At 40.4% G+C, this 18,396-nt stretch overlaps 1 pseudogene; it reads right to left on the bottom strand.

Annotated features, from left to right (window-relative positions):
* The window catches only part of LOC149214075 (uncharacterized), a 29,848-nt pseudogene extending 12,178 nt beyond the window's left edge, over positions 1-17,670 (bottom strand).
* Positions 17,671-18,396: the final 726 nt, after the last annotated feature.

Genomic DNA, 18,396 nt, shown 5'->3' with positions numbered 1-18,396 from the left:
ACAAAAAGCAACATAAACACAACACAAGACATGAGAAGCAGACTCACCTTGAGACAACTAAGCTTAAAGTTCTGAAGACTCCTGGATGCGATGTGGGATGTCAGAGTTGTAAGATCAATGTCAGGAATGAGCTCTACAACATCCGGTTCATAAGTTTTGATAAGGTCAAGGTTCTGACGCGCATGCCACAAATCTAGGAAAAAATGATACTTGATGAGAGGTTTCTAAAATGATCTATGCATGTAAGATCCAACTGCTAAAAATAGATCCCTCAAATCTAGGGATGTCTTTTGCATGCTGCCTTTTGCTATTTCGGGAAAAGTAGCCCATGCATGCAAATCAGTTTGGCTCGGTGCCAGAGGGAATCAGTTAACCCTGAAAGCATATGCATTGGTCTATGAGCCTGGGATTGAAATTTGGTAGTTTCAGAGCTTAGCAGAGCTGGCTGTTTGTAAGGCATTGCACAATTTTTGGGCGGAGCAGGTCACTGGCTCCCAGAATTGTGCAATTTCTGGGCTGAGGCCCAGTGCTAGTTCAGATTGCGCAGTTTTCTGAAGGAGGACTGCCTGACTGTTCTGCGCAATCCTAGAGCCCAATAGGCTGCCCAACTGATTTGCATAATTTTTGGAGGGAAGGGTGGTTCCCCTACATAATTGCACAATTTTCTGGGGGAGTGTCTCAGCCAACAAATTGTTGGAAATACAGAGGGGGGGGGGGTGAATCAGTATTTCTTAGCAATTAGCACTTTTAAATATTTTTAGAGAATTAGTTAATATTCAATTATTATTAATGTTTATGCAGTAATAACAGTAAATAAAAGAACATAATAGGCACAAGAATTTTAGGTGGAAACCCCCCGGGTCAAAAACCATCGAACGCTTTTCTAATAAATTCTTTAATCTTCAGCCCCAACTGAAATGAAAGCAACAAATTCCTAGAATTATAGAAAATAATTCTTCTCCAGCTCCCACTGGAAGGACACCCCAATGCCCTAGTTTCTTCAGTAATCAACTGAATGGATGGCCCAACACCCTAGACCAACATACCACCCTGAAGTGTTCACAGGCTCCAACCTGTAGGTGACTTCATGCACCAACCTAACACCTCCCTGCCACCCTGTGATGACTAAAATGAGACAAGAGTATGGATTCCCATACCAGGGACAACGATCCATGATACAATATGATTTACAATGATTTTGACCGAACACCCAATCACACTATGACCTGCAACCCAACCATGACATCATCCCAACAAAGACTCCTATACCTCCCAATAATGCCTTTTCGACTCTAGGCAGATTGACTCTTTTACAATAATGAATCTTCCAATGATGACACTTTTACAAATGAATCTTTTACAAATTTACAATGATGACTCTTGGCCTTGACACTTCTTCAAAATATGCAGATGGTTGTCATGTCTTCAGAGGATGCCCTGTTGACTCTTGGCCTTGATACTTCTTCACAGTATGAATACGGTTGTCATGTCTTCAAAGGATGTCCCGCTGCAATGCCTCCTTTGATTTGATAATTCAGATCTTGAATTCTTGCTTGAAGTTGTACTTGAATCTTCTTCTACCTGCATGCAAAATTATCCTGATGAAACCAATCCCAAAACAAAACAAAATACCCTTCAACTTACCTCTATCTGCAAAACACATGTAAGTGCATAATAATGAATAAATACAAATTAAAATTACAATGCGTACCTGAAGTGTGCTTGTCACTTCTGTTGTTGACTTGTTGCGGTAGTAGAAAAAGACTCCCACTCTTGATATAGGCCTGGACTCTATGCAAGACTATATCCAAAACTAACCTAAAAATATATACAATAAAAACTGATGACAAACTCTAGACTAGTGATGGACCAAGCTATAAGTACAATAATAGAGACCATTCCATCAACTATGACAAGACAGGTAACATGCACTTACAACATCATATAGATTTAGCAAACTTGGTGTAGCATCAAGAATATGTAGCATAAAATGTGTAGTATCAAGAATAGGACACCCAAAAAACTAATTGTGACATATAGAGACATAGAGATATAACTGAGACATTGTATATACTTATGTTGTCCTGCAAAAACATATGTCAGAGATGATACTCAAAATTCAAATGTAAGCACTAATCATACATACCTTGCTATAGGAGACTTACCCTTGACTGTTGATGTGTGGTCCTTACTGCAGTGATCCTTGAATGCATGTTTTTTCTTGCCTTCTAGCAGTGTGATATTTAATCTGTTGTATCTATGTAATTTAGGATCTCCAGGGTCTGAAATTTCATCCTATGGTAGCCCTATGAGTGATATTTCTAACCCCATAGGCTTGATCAAGATTGGATTCTTCAAGAAAGAGTTATTCCCAATCCCCCACGATGACCTGATTATACACTGGTTCAGTAGAGAGAACTTGTACGAAGAGCCATGTGTCACGGTTGTGAACTTAGGTCCTGAAAAAGATACTCAACAAACTACAGTCAATACTCTTTCTATGAATATTTACAAAATTTGAATCCAAATTCTCAGAGAGAAAGTTATGACGATTTTCCCAACGTCATCTATTTGACATGGAATTCAGTAGTCTACGAAAAACCTAACTTCCTCAGATCATATCTCCGACCATATAGAGAAAAAAGATCTGCAATTCGGTCACAAGGTTCATCAAGATTTCGGCTCAAATGGGTTTTAATTTCAGCTTCTGAAGCTTCACTGAAAAATAGTTATAGCGAAACTCCCACAATGACATGTTTGAAGCCACAAAATCCCTACAAGAGGAGGATATGAGGGTCATTATTTATATGAATGTTTTGAGTTGAGAGGGTCCTCAACAAGTGAACATTGGAGGGATTTTAGGAGCAAAAAAATATTATTAATTATTGACTATTCAATTACCACAACCAATTATGAGTGCCATGCCACAACCCCATAGGGTTTTAGCCTACTAACTGGGCTTACTAACTTCAAACACATATAACTCTCAAACCGTGAAGAACTGGGAGGTATACCATATATCAGCGGAAACATATCGACAAGTAGAATCCATCGAGAAGATATTTGATGCAAAATAGTATGATTCTTCAAGTAAAAATTCCCTTGCAAGATCGGGGTAGCCCTTGGTGTTGCTTGGGTTGACATCAATGACAACCACTAATCAACACAAATAGTCTAAGTACGGAATGGAAACCTGTGAAGGGAGTGAAGCAAACTGAAATGCCCAGGCTGGCAAGCCACTGAAAATAAAATGAAGCCTATGTACTTGAAAGTGCAAGACATGCTGCTAAGGATGGTTGGTAGGGAGGCTCCAAAATGAAGCTAAGGAAAAATTTTGGAGGGTGGTTGTAGTCACTACAACACTTGGCATCACACTGGTAGAACACTAGCTCTCTGAATGGACCTTGTTCGTGAAAATCAAGTCTAACACCTCCAGAAGTATTGTTCAGTTCTTTGTTCGTCTTGGTTTCCATACTTTCTTGATTGTAAGATTTAACATCTGCCAAGCTCTTATTCGGTCAGCACACATTCCAAGCCAAGCCAACACAGTTGTTTTGATTGGGGATGAGGGTTATATTGGTGCACAAGCCATATGGTTGTTATAGTTTTAGTTCCATATTTGGTGTTGCTTTGCTGCCAACAGGCATGGACAGTACCCCAACAACATCACGCAGGAACACAAGCATCGTTCCGCTACTAGCGAGCCTGGTTAGTACCCTGGCGGAGTTACTTGCATCACCTCTCTGCGCAGGAAGCCTTTCTCTTCTTTTGCCTTATTCATTTTTTTTTTCACATTTTCATTACTGTGCATAACACTTATTCATTTCAGAGGTGGAAGAGGGATCCCGACTTGTTGAGAGCAGAATAGGTTGTTCCTTCAGAGAAGTAGTTTGTATATATACCTCTGACGTGCTTGTTAAGGTTCCCCCCTCACCTTACTCTACTTGACTGAGCTCACAAGGATTAACCCAAAAACAACTGACTAGAGTAGGTGATACTAGTTAGCGCGAAAGCATTGTGTTTTCACCGAGCTTCACTTTGAACAACACGTATTTTCCATTGATGTATCATGGAATAAGGACAACAAGTTCTTCATACAGAGGCAGGACGAGAGATAACCAAGTATTGATGACTGCACAAGTCCTCTTGTACTTTACCTAGCTCGTTTCAAGGGTCACGCACGGTTTCATGCGAAACTATCCTATGAATGTAAACAAGAGAACAAACAACAAAGAAAAGCAAAAGCAGAAGTAAATGCATAAGCAAAGCGAGAAAGAAAACAAGTAGGCAAGAAAACAAACATGCAAAGTAAGAAGCAAACATGCATGTAAGCAAACAAACCAAAAGAAAACACTACTCCTACTCCTAAGCTAATGATGCATGGGCCTGCTCACATGAAGTGATACTTCCAATGCAACCACCGGTGCATTGGTCGACCCATGTTGGTGAAGGTATGGTTCATGAACAACACAACTGTGCGAACCAACAAACATGAAAGATATACCAATGAAGACAAACACACTCTGAGTTTAAATGTGTCCACATAACATAAGTGAGTGCAAGTGCATGGCATGAAATCCGTGGACTTACCATGATGCTGTGCGACACTGCGTGCAGATGTTAAGCATATGCATACTCTTGAATGTGACATGCAAGCAAATGAAAGAAACAAAGACAACTTGTGTCGTGCATGTGTGCTTGCTATGTAAGGCTCCTCCAATGAATTAACGATGGGATCATGTAGTTCGAGTGGAGAAAGCATAATGTGTGTGTGATATTGATCTTCATTGCATACATATGAGTGATGAGGAGCCTTGGGTGTTTGAAAAATTTCTTGGTCAAACGTGAAAACAACCTCACGACAGTGAGGGCCTAACATAACCATCAGCTCGAGCTGAAGTGCCTTGAAAGTCTGCACGGTTTCGACTTCGTCGACAAATAGATCATCATAGACCAATGTATTAGACATATTAACAACAATTCAATCAACATCGTGATCAGATGAAGAAGTAGTGAGATCACAACAACCAAGATCAGAAAATTTAGGTTGTTTGTCAGCATCCTCATGATTTGATGAATCACATAGAGGGGTAGATGAGAAGCAAGAATGTTCACCCTCTGCATTTCTGGAAAAAGCAAATGAAGAATTAAGTGGATTTTCAAGGAATTATTTATCCTCTTCGTTGTCAGATGATGGACTTACATCCAGTGTGTTTTGTGAATGATCAACAATGGGAGCATCCATAGATGGAGATACACATGCAAAATCAGGGATAGCAGAACCACCAAAGATGTCAGGAAAAAACGGAGGAGGCACAGACAGAAGGGAATCATCCTTCGATGCAGGTTGACATTTAGGCTCCTAGTCATACTCTTCATGAATGACAACGCAGGTTGGTTGGGAAACACCAACTCCGTCGATAGCTTGATCCTCATTCACAATAGGTGTAGAGTCCGGAATGGAAGAACACAAGACAGTGTAATCCAGAGGATTAGCAGAACACGAAGACATAGGTTGAGGTAAGACATGCATGTGACAACCCATGGGCTTCACAACCAAGTCTGCGCAAAAATTGAGAGAAGTGATGTTGGGAGGATGTGACAGTTGAACAGATGTGTGTGCATGTTCTCCCACATCACTTTGTGGTGGTGGAGCTGTTTGATGAGGGGGCGACGGACAATCACTTGTGACAACGAGCGTGTTCGTATGTGATTGCGCAGCTCCATCACTGAAGTATGTTGATTGGGGCTTGAGCTTGAAATTCTTCTTGGGATTGACAGATTTGGTAAGACAATATTCAAATCTGTGCATGAGATAATAGAATTTCATCTGACTTTTCGGAGCTTGAAACTGCAATACACAGAAGCGCTCCCAAAAATCTTGAGGCGATTGTTGAGGAGTATTCCATTGTTTTAATAGTTTTTTGTCAAGAGGTTCTAGATCAAAATGATGGAAAGTAGATTTAGTGAGATCATAGAACTGCTCAAGTGAGTGCATGCTGCCGGGTGGCAGACTCCAACACCATCATTGTGGGGATTTGAAGTGTGTATGCAAGCAACATGCTGGCCTCTTCTACATAGAACTCGTCTGCAAGGAATGCATAGAAGTCTTCTAAGTACTCAAGCCATGCTACTTCGCCTTCACCATCATACGTGAAATCAGACAAGAGATCACAAAACTCCCTTGTGATGTCGAGAGGTTTGGAATGCGAAAAACATCACAGAGGGACAAGTCTAATAATATCCATGATAGATGTACGAAGATTCAAAACAGGATGAGAGGACACATCTTGTCATCTGGCCCTCCTTCTAGTGCCAGAAATGTTGACAGTGCTGGACTTGCCAACATGCCAAGGGATCTCCTCGGTAAGAAGTCCCAACTAGACCTGAAACCATTTGGTGTAGGAGTCCTAGCAGTGGGTCGTATGGTATCACCTTGACCATGGTTGCATGCAGAGGTAAGAAAGTTGTCCTTGTTGGTAGCAAGGGTGTGACATTCACAGCAAGACAAGGAAGGTTCATGAATGGTTCTAACACACAGAAGGTGGAATGAGTGTGCCCCTTGGAAACCTATGTAAACACGCAGCTTGGAAGGGAACACATGAGCAAAGATGCATCACAAACTGGAAGGAAGTTGAACCAACAATCCAAAGTGATGGTTAAACCAACAACACATCTAAGTAAGATTCATACATACATATACAAAAAGAGTCCATACATACATGCGTAAGCAAACATATACATATATCATTAGAGTAACCAAGTTAACTGAAATACAACAACAACATATGCATGAAACGTGATGGCTTTGTTATATTAAGAAGTGAAAGTTCCAATCATACAATAGAACCATGACCAACCACTAGTCCTGATAACAGAATGTTACAGTCACTTCCGGATGCTCCTCCAAAGAGATGTACTAGCTCTGCACTATGGAGAAGCCAAGGCTCATTACAATACTCTCCAAGCTTTCTCTAAGATACTCCTATCTGAATCTTGGATAAACAAAAGCCTCTACAATGAGTTATGAGATACTATAAATAAAAAAGGGTGAGGTGACCCTTGACATTCCCCTTTGTGACTGTTCACCTATCCTCATGACTCTTCAACTACTTTGACTATTACACTCCACTACCGACACTTGGACTTTCAACTTAGAAGATGTTACATACAATCTACACATGTGCCCATGTGAGACATAATAAGCTTGAGAAAGGCATGAAAGAAATCAGTAAGACTCAAACAACTATGGGAAGGCCAACTCTTTGACATCCTCATGGTGGCCGATGGTGGTGAACTGATGCCAAGCTTGGTAGTCCATGATGGCATCCATGTACTATGTGGCAACATCTTTCTAGAAACAAACTCTTGCCTCTGTTGCATCTGGGTACAATGATTTGGCTCCTCTGTCCAAATCATCTGATATCAACATGTGCATCATCGTCTTGAGTGGAGCTGGACCAGCAACATACTGATGCATAGTGTCTACATTGATCTTCATGTGTGTGCTGGTGACTATGCACATCAACCTGTCGAAATACATGTTCAGCTCTGGTCCGACTTGGTTCTTGTCTTTGCCTCAGTGAGTGTGCCCACAGGTGGGATCGTATGCATGCGCATAATGAAATTCATGCTCCTGAACAACCTTGCATGTGATCGATGGCACTGCTCACCCTGTCTATTCCGTGTCAGCTACTGTGCATGTTACGCCTCCTGTTGTACCTGTTCCTGCTAAAAATCCTTCTCTCATCTGTGCAAATCCTGTTCTTCCTTGAGTTGCCACTTCAACACCTACAACACCTTCTTTGTTTATCTCTTTGCCTTCGCGTGATCCTCTTTTCGCACTATCACCTCATAGCCTCAATCTCCAAAGTTGCTTTCATCACAAGTGGATATGCTTGAAATTGCAACTTTGCTTCACCTCTGCACTGTCAACAACCTTTCTCTTGCATTTTTCACACGCAGGGCTGCTACTTTCTGCTGTTGTTGCTACTCATTGTGATGCTACTACCATTTCATCTTGATATCCCTGTTCATGAATAAAATTGATGTCTTCATAGATAGGAAAGTTCATAGACACTTGATCGACTGCATCTCGAGTTGCGCTCTCAATGGTGTCTTTGACTTTTCTCTCCTAGAAGCCATTGTACCTGTGCTACTGAGAGGAAGATGAACACCTCTGAAACCTAGAGACATAGCAACACTCATGGAAAACAATATGTCAGTTGAAAACCAAAACAAACTGGAGGATTGACATGCAACAAACCTGTGTGACTGTCTGTGAAGATTGCACAATTTTCACTAGGAGGTTGGGAGACTGACTACCAAAACTGCGCAAGGAATAGTCTGGGCTGTCGGGAGGCTGACTGAATACTCAAACTGCACAATCCATAGTCCAGCCTGGTGTACTGAGGAATGAAACTATGCAATGAGCAATTTCAGTCAGTAGTGACATGCAAACCAGAAAACTACATTGCATAGTTTCTGGGGCTAGCAAGGCACTGCCTTCGAGAATTGTGCAATGAAAGCTTGGAGGTCAGTGCTAGGCCAGACTTGTGCAATTTTTGGAGGGAAGGTAGAGCCTTCACTTCCAGAAATGTGCAATGCTAGCTGGGAAGGGAAAGTTCTGGGCTAAGGCAGCCCAGACCCATTGACGAGCAACTGAAAACATGAGAAGTCTGAATGCATGGTGAAACTAAGTGTAAAAAAGAGTGAATGATCATGCATGCAAACAATAAGTGCAGGATTCAGAAAATGGTAAAACATGCATGTGTGTGAAGCGGGTCACCGCAACACCGACTGTCAGTGCGAAAACAGTGTCATGCATGCGACAACAATGAGATGTGAACGAAAATTGAAACAATGCTTCTACAAGTTAACATACATCAAAACATTAGCAAACACTTGTTGAAATCAAGCAGCAACTTTTACACGAAGTGAAACACAAGTGCCGAAGTGCTGAAGACTTCTGGATGCGATGTGGGATGTCAGAGATGTAAGATCGATGTGAGGAATGAGCTCTGCAACTTCGGTTCATAAGTTTTGATAAGATTGAGGTTCTGACGCACATGCCACAAATCTAGGAAAAAATGACACTTGGCGAGACGTTTCTAAAATGATCTATGAATGTAACCTACAGCTGCTAAAAATAGATCCCTCAAATCTAGGGATGCCTTTTGTATGTTGCCTTTTTCTATTTCGGGAAAAGCAGCCCATGCATGCAAATCAGTTTGGCTCAGTCCCAGAGGGAACTGATCAACCCTGAAGGCATATGCATTGGTCTGCAAGCTTGGGATCGAAATTTGCGCAGTTCCTGGGCTGAGCAGAGTTGGCTGTCTTTCAAGCATTGCATAATTTCTAGGCTGAGCAGGTCACTGGCTCCCAGAATTGCGCAATTTTTGGGCTGAGGCCTAGTGCTGGGTCAGATTACGCAGTTTTATGAAGGAGGACTACCTAACTATTCTGCGAAATTCTAGAGCCTAGCAGGCTGCTCTGCTGATTTGCATAATTTTTGGCGGGAAGGCTGGTTCCCCTCCAGAATCGTGCAATTTTCTTGGCGATTGTCTCAGCTAGCAAATAGTCTAAGTCCGGAATTGTAGCCTATGAAAGGAGTGAAGCAAACTGACATGCCTAGGCTGGAAAGCCACTGAAAATCAAATGAAGCCTATGTACTTGACAGTGCAAGACATGTTGCTAAGGATGGTTGGTAGGGAGGCTCCAAAACAAAGCTAAGGCAAAATTTTGGAGGGTGATTGTAGCCGCTATAACATAACCTAAATCCAAAAATGTTATCATTAGAACAAATGTAAAGTTTGCTGAAAATATATCGATCTACGAGCCTAGTTTGGCAGATGTGCCACCTCTCTCTATCCCTTCTACTTTTGAAAATATTCCTTCTTCAGATGATGACATCGAGGATAACAATCCTCCCCCACCTCTCAGGATCCTCCTTCAGCTCCTCAGCTTCCAAAATGGGTCCATGCTACTCGGTATGCAACAGGTGCTCTTGCAGGTGATCCTACAGATCAATGATGTACACGTTCTTAGTTTGATAGAGCCTCTTCTTTACTAGCTCAAGATTCAACGAATTATGATCCTGACACCTTTGCAGAAGCTTCAGGCCATCCAGATTGGGGTGCAGCTATGAATGAAGAATATCGTTCATTATTGGAAAATGATACATGGGACCTTGTTCCTCTTCCAAAGGGATGAAAACTTGTTAGATGCAAATGGGTTTACAGAACCAAGTTTGGACCAGATGGAAAAGTTGATAAACACTAAGCTCGTCTTGTTGCTAAGGGTTTTTCACAGGTTGAAGCCATTGACTATACTGAAACCTTCTTTCCTATTGCCAAAAATGAACTCTATCCACCTTATTCTTTCCCTTGCTACCTCTTTCAAATGGGAAGCCCATCATATCGATGTTAAATCCGCCTTCTTGCAAGGGGACTTGCATGAAGAAATCTAAATGGAACAACCTCCTAGATTTATAAAAATAGACTCGAACTTTGTATGTTAGCTTAAGAAATCCCTTTATGGTCTCAAGCAAGCCCCTCAGGGTTGGTATGCCAAAATGGATAGCTTTCTTTTAGATATTGGCTTTTCTAGATGTCATTCTGACAATACTGTCTACACCAAGAAAGTGGGTAAGTCTCTTATCATTATTTTTCTTTATGTTGATGATGTTATCCTTACTAGTAGTGATCTGAACCTTACAAACCATGTGAATTCCAGCCTTAAAAAGCAATTTCAAATGACAAACTTAGGACATTTGCATTATTTTTTTGGTCTTCAAGTCTTGCAATCCAAATAAGGTATTTCCATTTCCCAGTCCAAGTATGCCTGTGATCTTCTACGCCACTTTCACATGGAATACTGTAAGCCAACCCCTTCTCCCTTTCAGTCTGGAGCCAAAATTTCAGTCACTTGTACTTACCATGAAGTTGATGCTACCTTATACCGTCAACTTGTTGGAAAATTTTTGTATCTAACCCATACCCATCCCGACCTTTCCTTTGTTGTTGGACTTGTTGCTCGGTTTATGAAAAACCCACATGTAAGTCATTGGAAAGTAGCTAAAAGAATACTTTGATAAGTGCAAGGTATAGTTCAGTTTGGGATTCATTATAGTGCAGAGGCATCTCCTCTTTGGTTGGTTTAATTGATTCTGATTGGGTTGGTGACCCTGATGATCAGAAGTCTACTGCAGGTTATGTCTTCACTCTTGGTTTTGGACCTATTACATAGGCTTGCAAGAAAAAAAGTGCCATTTCTCTTTCTTTAGCAGAAGCAGAGTATCGTGGCGCTGTTGAAGCTAGTAAGGAAGCCTTGTGGCTTCATCAGATCCTGTCAGAGTTTGGTTTTCAGCAGCAACATACAACTACACTTTGGTGCGATAATCAAAGTGCCATTTAACTATGCAAAGATCCAGTCCAACATCAACGCAACAAACACATTGAACTACACATGAACTTCATCAGAAAGCTCATTCATGACCATGTTATTGAAGTGAAATATTGTTCAGCCAATGATCAAGTTGCAGACATCTTTACAAAGGCCCTCACAAAGGCGAAGTTTACTGAACTTCGATTTATAGTTGGAGTTCAGGAAGTTGTCACTATGGGGGGATAGGCTCTAATGCCTCCTTCCTTCTCCTATTGTGTCATCTTTGTACATCCTTCAATCCTATCCCAAGTTGTTCTTAAGGGGGGATGTTAGAATATTTTGACACATAGGAAATAATTAAGTATAACTTGGTCTAGTGTATAGTTAGGTACAGTGTGTTTCTTTAGTATGCATTTTTTGTAACTTACAATATGACGGTCATGATATGTTCTAGAAATGAAGTGATTCGACGGTTCATTCTTTCCTCGGTATTATCGACAATTGATCTGTGGCTTAACACAAAATTGGTCCATGATCCCTGTTAGTATGAGGATTTTTGCTCTTTATTTGCAAGCTGAAGTTAAGAGTTGGTTCAAAACCCTGCCTGATGCGAGCATTTCAGATTTCCAGCAGTTTGTCAAAGTTTTCCTCGACAGGTGGATGATCGGGCAGAATCATCATTCAGAGGGTTGTCACTATTCAGCTGAGCCTATCATCATTCAGATGAGCCTATCATCATTCAGAGGGTTGTCATCATCATGTCAAGTTCCATAGGGTCATTTTACAGCTTATCCATGCTTCAGTTGTGCCTAGGCAAGGTCATTTCCCTCTCCTAGGGTTTTGAAAGCTAATTTCTCTTGGACGGTCAAATCATCGGCAAAAATTGTATCTAGATGTTCATACACCTTCCCCTATCCTTCATATACCTTATCAAATGCTTCCCATCACTGAGATCCCCCAAAATCCTCATTTTTGCACAAACCCTAGTTTCTAGCTACAACCTGGCAATTTTCTAGGTTGGGCCTATGTTTTGCCCTTTTGGACCCCTTCCCCTCACTCAATCTCTGAGATTTCACTTTCCCCTACTTCCTAACATCCCTCCCTACTTCCAAAAATTTCCCCAAGAATTTAGAAGCCCCCTATCCCCTTCATTTCGCTCCATTTCGACAAAATTCCTTGTTTCACACATCGGGACAAGTCACACTCAAATGATGTTCCAGAGCAATAAAAGATGAATTTTGGAAAACGGAGAGAGGTTTTTGTCCATAACATGCCAAAGAAGAAAAACCTCCTTCCCTTTTTGCACAGGTGTCATGGTTTTAAAGAAATGTCAAAAATACAATCGCCAGATCCAAGGAGGTTGGCCAAAGCACAAAAACGACGGAAAAGGCCCGATCCACTCCAAATTTTGGCCAAAGCCTTTTTGACTGAGCATGATACTTGATTGGGGACTCCCAGCCCAAATTTCAAGAAATTTGGAGAAAATTTTGTCATTTGTGAATTTTTTGTGCCAAACACAGGTTTTTCCCTTGACGGGTCTCACCCCCCGCGCAACCCTTTCATTTGGCAACTCCGTTCCGGGAAAACTCAGAATTTCTGGATTTTTCATGAAAATTTACACATACTCACCCATTTCCAAGAGATTTTATGAAGTTTTGGGCCTCCAGAAAGTCAAAAAACAAGCAAAAAATGACTTTCTGCCACATTTTTGACACACAGAAAGCAGTCTTGGTAGATTGCAATTTTGGAGGGGCAAATGACCACCAAATTCAAAAATTCCAGTTGGGTTGGAAATTAGACTCATATACCTTTCCAACAAGCCTACTCTTGCCTCATTTGGACACCTGGAAGTGCCCAAAAAGTTCTCTCAAAGGCGCGCGACCCGTCAGGATTTGGCGCGCGACCCATCAGGCAATTTTCACAATTTTTCACTTACAGCTCATGGATTCGCCCAGCTTTTACTAGTTTTGACTTTTGATGGGATTTTTCACCCTCTTGGATGTAATTAATGTATTTTCATGTTGACATGACACTTATTTACCTATTCTAGAAGATTCATTATTGAAATAGCAAACATTTAATGAATGAATTGGTTTCCTAGTTTATAGAGGCAAGTTGTTTTGACTGCCTAGTTTTCAGTGCTTAGTTTAGAATTGGTTGAAACAGCTCCTAGGATAGTGAGCTAGACCCCTAGAGGCAGGGAAAGATGTTAGATGATCTATATTATGTACTCTCTTGCTCATTTTCATGGTTGGACTCTTGAGGGAGAAGCTCTTATTGTATTACTCACTGTATCTCTGCAATTTTTGGCAAAGGAAGACCAGGGTTTTGCAGTCCTTTTTGGGATTCTTGTGGACACATGTGTTGATGGCGTGTTTCTATTTGTACTTTTAAGTGTGTGATGTGAATCATTTCCTTTTTTTGCTTCTGCACATTAGGCAAATGAAGTGTTAAAGTAGAACTCATGACTGTCATGCTCTGCTTTTAAGTTTGCTTAATATAAATGTTTTCTACTGTTTAAGGGGAATTCAAGGTTATTGCTTGCTCTCCTTAGCTCCTCACCTATCATTCTCATCCATCCACCTCTATCAAAGGCATCAATACTGTCTCCTACCTCGCCCCAAAGAACCCCCTGCAGAAACTGTGTCCAATCCCCGCACCCAAAATTGCCATCTACCCAATTTGCCACCAAAAACCCTAAAAATCCCAGATCAACCCTTTTGATCAGTTTACTAGCCTAAAATCAGTGTTTCCCTATTGGTCATCTCGCCCATTGAAGATATTTACCGAGATAGGCCGGAGAGAGCCCTCTCCAGCCCCGTAGGGCTAGCTACGAGGCTAAGTGGTTGGATGTTGCCTTGAGGTTTACCTTTCTCAGCCTGAGGTGAAATTTCAAGTGCTAACAATCCCTATTTAAAGAGCATGGAGGGTAATTTGTTAAGTGACCATTCATGAGAGAAACTTATGTAAATTTTCTTTCTTTTACATTAATAAATTTCCTAAAGTGGTCGCATTGGCTCAGAATGTGGGCTATTTCCCTCTTTGAGGGTTTTAACCACGTCAAGAATATTGGTGTTCTATCTAAGGAACTTACCCTGTAAATTCGTACAATAGAGAGAATAATGAAAGAGCTCCAACACTGAACTGACAAAAGGTTATCAAATGATCCTCAAAAGCCTTTTTATGGATGAGGCCTCTATTTTCTTCATTTTTCCATTATTTTCCTTCATTTTCCTCCTCACATGCAACCTGTGACCTTTCACCTTCATTTTCTCCTAATTTCCATTATTTTCATAAATAATTGTGCCAAAAATTCCATTTTGCCTTTCCAAAGACTTAGCCATTGCCTTTTCCAATTTCCTTAGCCATAAACAACCAAATGAACACCCCCTAGGATGTCTTTTCCAACATTCAACTTGGAATAAGTGTCCCGTCAACCATGGTTATTGTTTTTAACTTTTATTACATGAATTTTCACTAGGGTTGTTACAGTAATCCTCATTTGATGTAATGCAAAACACCTAATCCTCGCCCAACTTCCATTGGACTATCTAACTCCTATTGGATGGAGAAATATCTTCCTTGTACTGAATTCACCAAGTCACTGTATAATATGAAGCCTCCATGCCTTCACTTCCTCCATGTGAGCCTCGTTTCAGAATATTTCACATTGGACTCGCAATTCATTCAACATGAACATCACAACAACACCATCATTCTGAATCACAAGCTCCAATAAAAAAAGAAGAATAAAATTGGTGAAGATAATCTCCAAAATACTCCACTAGCTACCACACAATCTCACCAAACACTTCTTTGATCCGCACTTCAACACCTCACTCACTGCATAAATATGATGGTTGAAAAATACTTCAGCTCACTGCTACAACACCTGCAAACTGCTTTAGAAAATTTTTCACTAGACAACTCACACAACTTGCACACTCTTCTCCAAGCTCACACTGACTCAACACACCAAGAAAATAAACTCAATACTTTTTTTTCTTTTTTTAGTATAGGCCAAATTATCTTCAATTATCTCCAAACCAATACCACGACCAAATACCATGGTTATGTCAATACCTAGGACACTTGTACCATGGTAATCTCCAAATCAATACCACAGGTAAATACCATGGTTATGCCAATACCATGGACACCTGTACCATGGTAATCTCCAAGTAAATACCATGGGTAAATATCATGGTTATGCCAATACCACAGACCCCTATGCCATGGTAATATATAAGTCAATACCATGGTTATGCCAATACCATGGACCCCTATACCATGGTAATGTCCAAGTCAATACCATAGGTAAATACCATGGTTATGCCAATACCACAGAGTGGCCTGTACTATGGTAAAATCCAAGTCAATACCACAGGTAAATACCATGGTTATTCCAGTACCACAGACTTTTATACCATGGTAATCTCCAAAGAAATACCATGGGAAAATACCATGGTTATGTCAATTCCAAGACTATATTCACCAAGGTAATATCACATGGAAACCTACTCCACACATATACCAATACCATGGTAATGTTAATACCAAGAATACATGTACCATGGTAATACTCTACTAATGAAATATGCAAGATGTGCAAGGAAACTAGAGAAAATGCTCAAACAGAATTGAAAACAACTCAACTCCAAAACATATGACATAAACCAAGTCAAATCACCTCCAACGCTTATAGCAGAATCTCCAACACATGCAACAACATCTCAGTGCATATAGCAACAATCCAATGTCTCTGAGACATATGAAACACCTAGAGAGCAATCCAATGCCTCCAATGTCCTCGTTTCTAGCATCCCAACGAAGCACTACATCTCCAATTTTGAAATCATCCTCCTTTGTTTTCCGGTCATAGATTTTCTTTATCCTATCATGGAGCTTAGAGGTGTTCTGAAATACCTCATCTCGTGTCTGCTGTAGGTGAATCATTTGATTGATCTGACGTTGTATATCATTCTCTTCACTTCTTGCTTCTTGTGACAATTTTATGACTGAGACTACTAATGATGAAGGGAAAACAATGTCTACTCCATACACTATTTGAAAAGGAGAAAGTCCACATGATTTCTTACTACTCACCCGATTTTACCACAATGCATTGATCAACTTTTTGTGCCAATTCTTTTTGTTGGCCTCCAACATTTTCTTGATGATGTTGATTAAGGATTTATTGGAGGACTCTACCAAACCATTTCCTTGTAGATAGTATGTTATAGAATGTCCCAAATTGATGTTATATTTGTCACAAAACTCAGTCATCTTTTTAGACTTGAATGTTGTCGTGTTGTCTGTGATGATCTTATTAGGACAACCAAAATGGGACAAGATATTAGTTTCTAAAAATTGAATGATAACTGAATTTCTTGCTTGTCTAGTTGGAATCGCTTTGATCCACTTAGTAAAGTAGTATATAGCTATCAATATCCACTTGTGTTGGGTGGATGATGATGGGTTAATGTCATCTATGAAATCTAGGCCCCACTGCTGAAAAGGTGCATGAACTGATATAGGTTGTAGAGGCAAAGGAAGAAGTTTTCTTTTATCTTGGAAAACTTGGCACTCATGACAACTCATAATTGCCTTGTAGATATCTACAAAAAGTGTAGGCCAATAGTAACCCGTTCTCTGTACTTTGTTGGCCGTGGTCTTCCAGTACAAGTGGCCCCCACAATCTCCTTTGTGGAAGTCATTTATCACCTCTTTAGACTCATCTTCGGTTAGACAGTTCAACAACATACCTCCAGGATCCTTCCAATAAAGTGCGTTGTCCATAATGCAATATTTAGAAGCCTTCAGCTTCAATGACCTTCTCTTAGCTTTAGACATGCCTGGAGGGGGATTTAGATGTTGCAAAACATAAATAATATCAGAATATCGTGGAGATGATAAAACGATATCAGATACCTGAATGAAATATACTTGGAGATTTTCCTCATCCATGAGATTGGCTAATCCTTGACCCTTGATCAGCTTGGTAGGCTTGATCTCAAGATCATATTCAAATAATGTTGTTATCCATCTACCTCTTCTACCTTCTGGGTCATTCTGCACAAGAACTTCTTTTACCGCTGCATTAGGCACATAAGCAAGAGTATGTGAATGTAAAATGTAAACTATGAAATCTTTCACCACCTTTACCAAAGCCAAAGCCTGTTTCTCTATGATGTTATACTTAAGGGTTGCATCCCTGATATTGCGACTGAAAAATTCTATTGGAAACTTGGTTTTATCCCTTTTCTGCATCAATACTGTTGCCATGGTATGCTCAGAAGCAAAAGAGAATATTATGAAATCAATGGAGTAATCGAGACTGATTAAAATAGGGGCAGTGGTCAAGGCAAGTTTTACCGCATGAAAGGACTTGCGGGCTTCTTCGAACCACTTTACATCATTATCTTTTTTCAACATATTTGTCATCTCTCTAAGATGTTAAGCCAAATTAGGAATAAATCTGCGTAAGAAATTCATCTTACCATTGAATGCTTGGATTTCTTTCTTGCTGCGAGGGAAATAATTTTGCTGAATGGCTTCTACCCGTGAAGGGTCAATTCAGATGCCATCCTTTGAGATGATGTGGCCTAGAAGTTTTCCTTCCTCCATAGCAAATAAACTTTTGTTCGGGTTGAGAGAGATTCCAAACTTTCTGCATCTCTGGAAAATAACTCTTAAATGATGCAAATGCTTATCATCTAAATGTGAAAATATTGTTACATCATCTAAATATACAACCAAGAAAACATCCTTTTCATTGGCAAAGGCTATGTCCATGGAACGCTGAAAAGTTTCCCCTGCATTTTTGAGACCGAATGGCATTTTTGCATATTTGAATGTGCCCCAAGGTGTGGTAAATGTTGTCTTGTCCTGATCATCCTCGTGCACTAAAATCGGACTGTAACTAGAGTAGCCATCTAGTAGTGACATCTGGGAAGCACCAACAACTCTTTGAAGGATATGGTCCATTTTTGGGAGTGGATAATTATCTTT

Source organism: Pinus tabuliformis, chromosome 1_1 (assembly GCF_031772625.1).
Source record: "Pinus tabuliformis cultivar Carrire ecotype Pingquan chromosome 1_1, CPIR1, whole genome shotgun sequence".
In the NCBI taxonomy this organism is placed as follows: domain Eukaryota; kingdom Viridiplantae; phylum Streptophyta; class Pinopsida; order Pinales; family Pinaceae; genus Pinus; species Pinus tabuliformis.
Note: the sequence above shows the minus strand (reverse complement) of the source record. Positions and strands in the feature narration are given on the sequence as shown.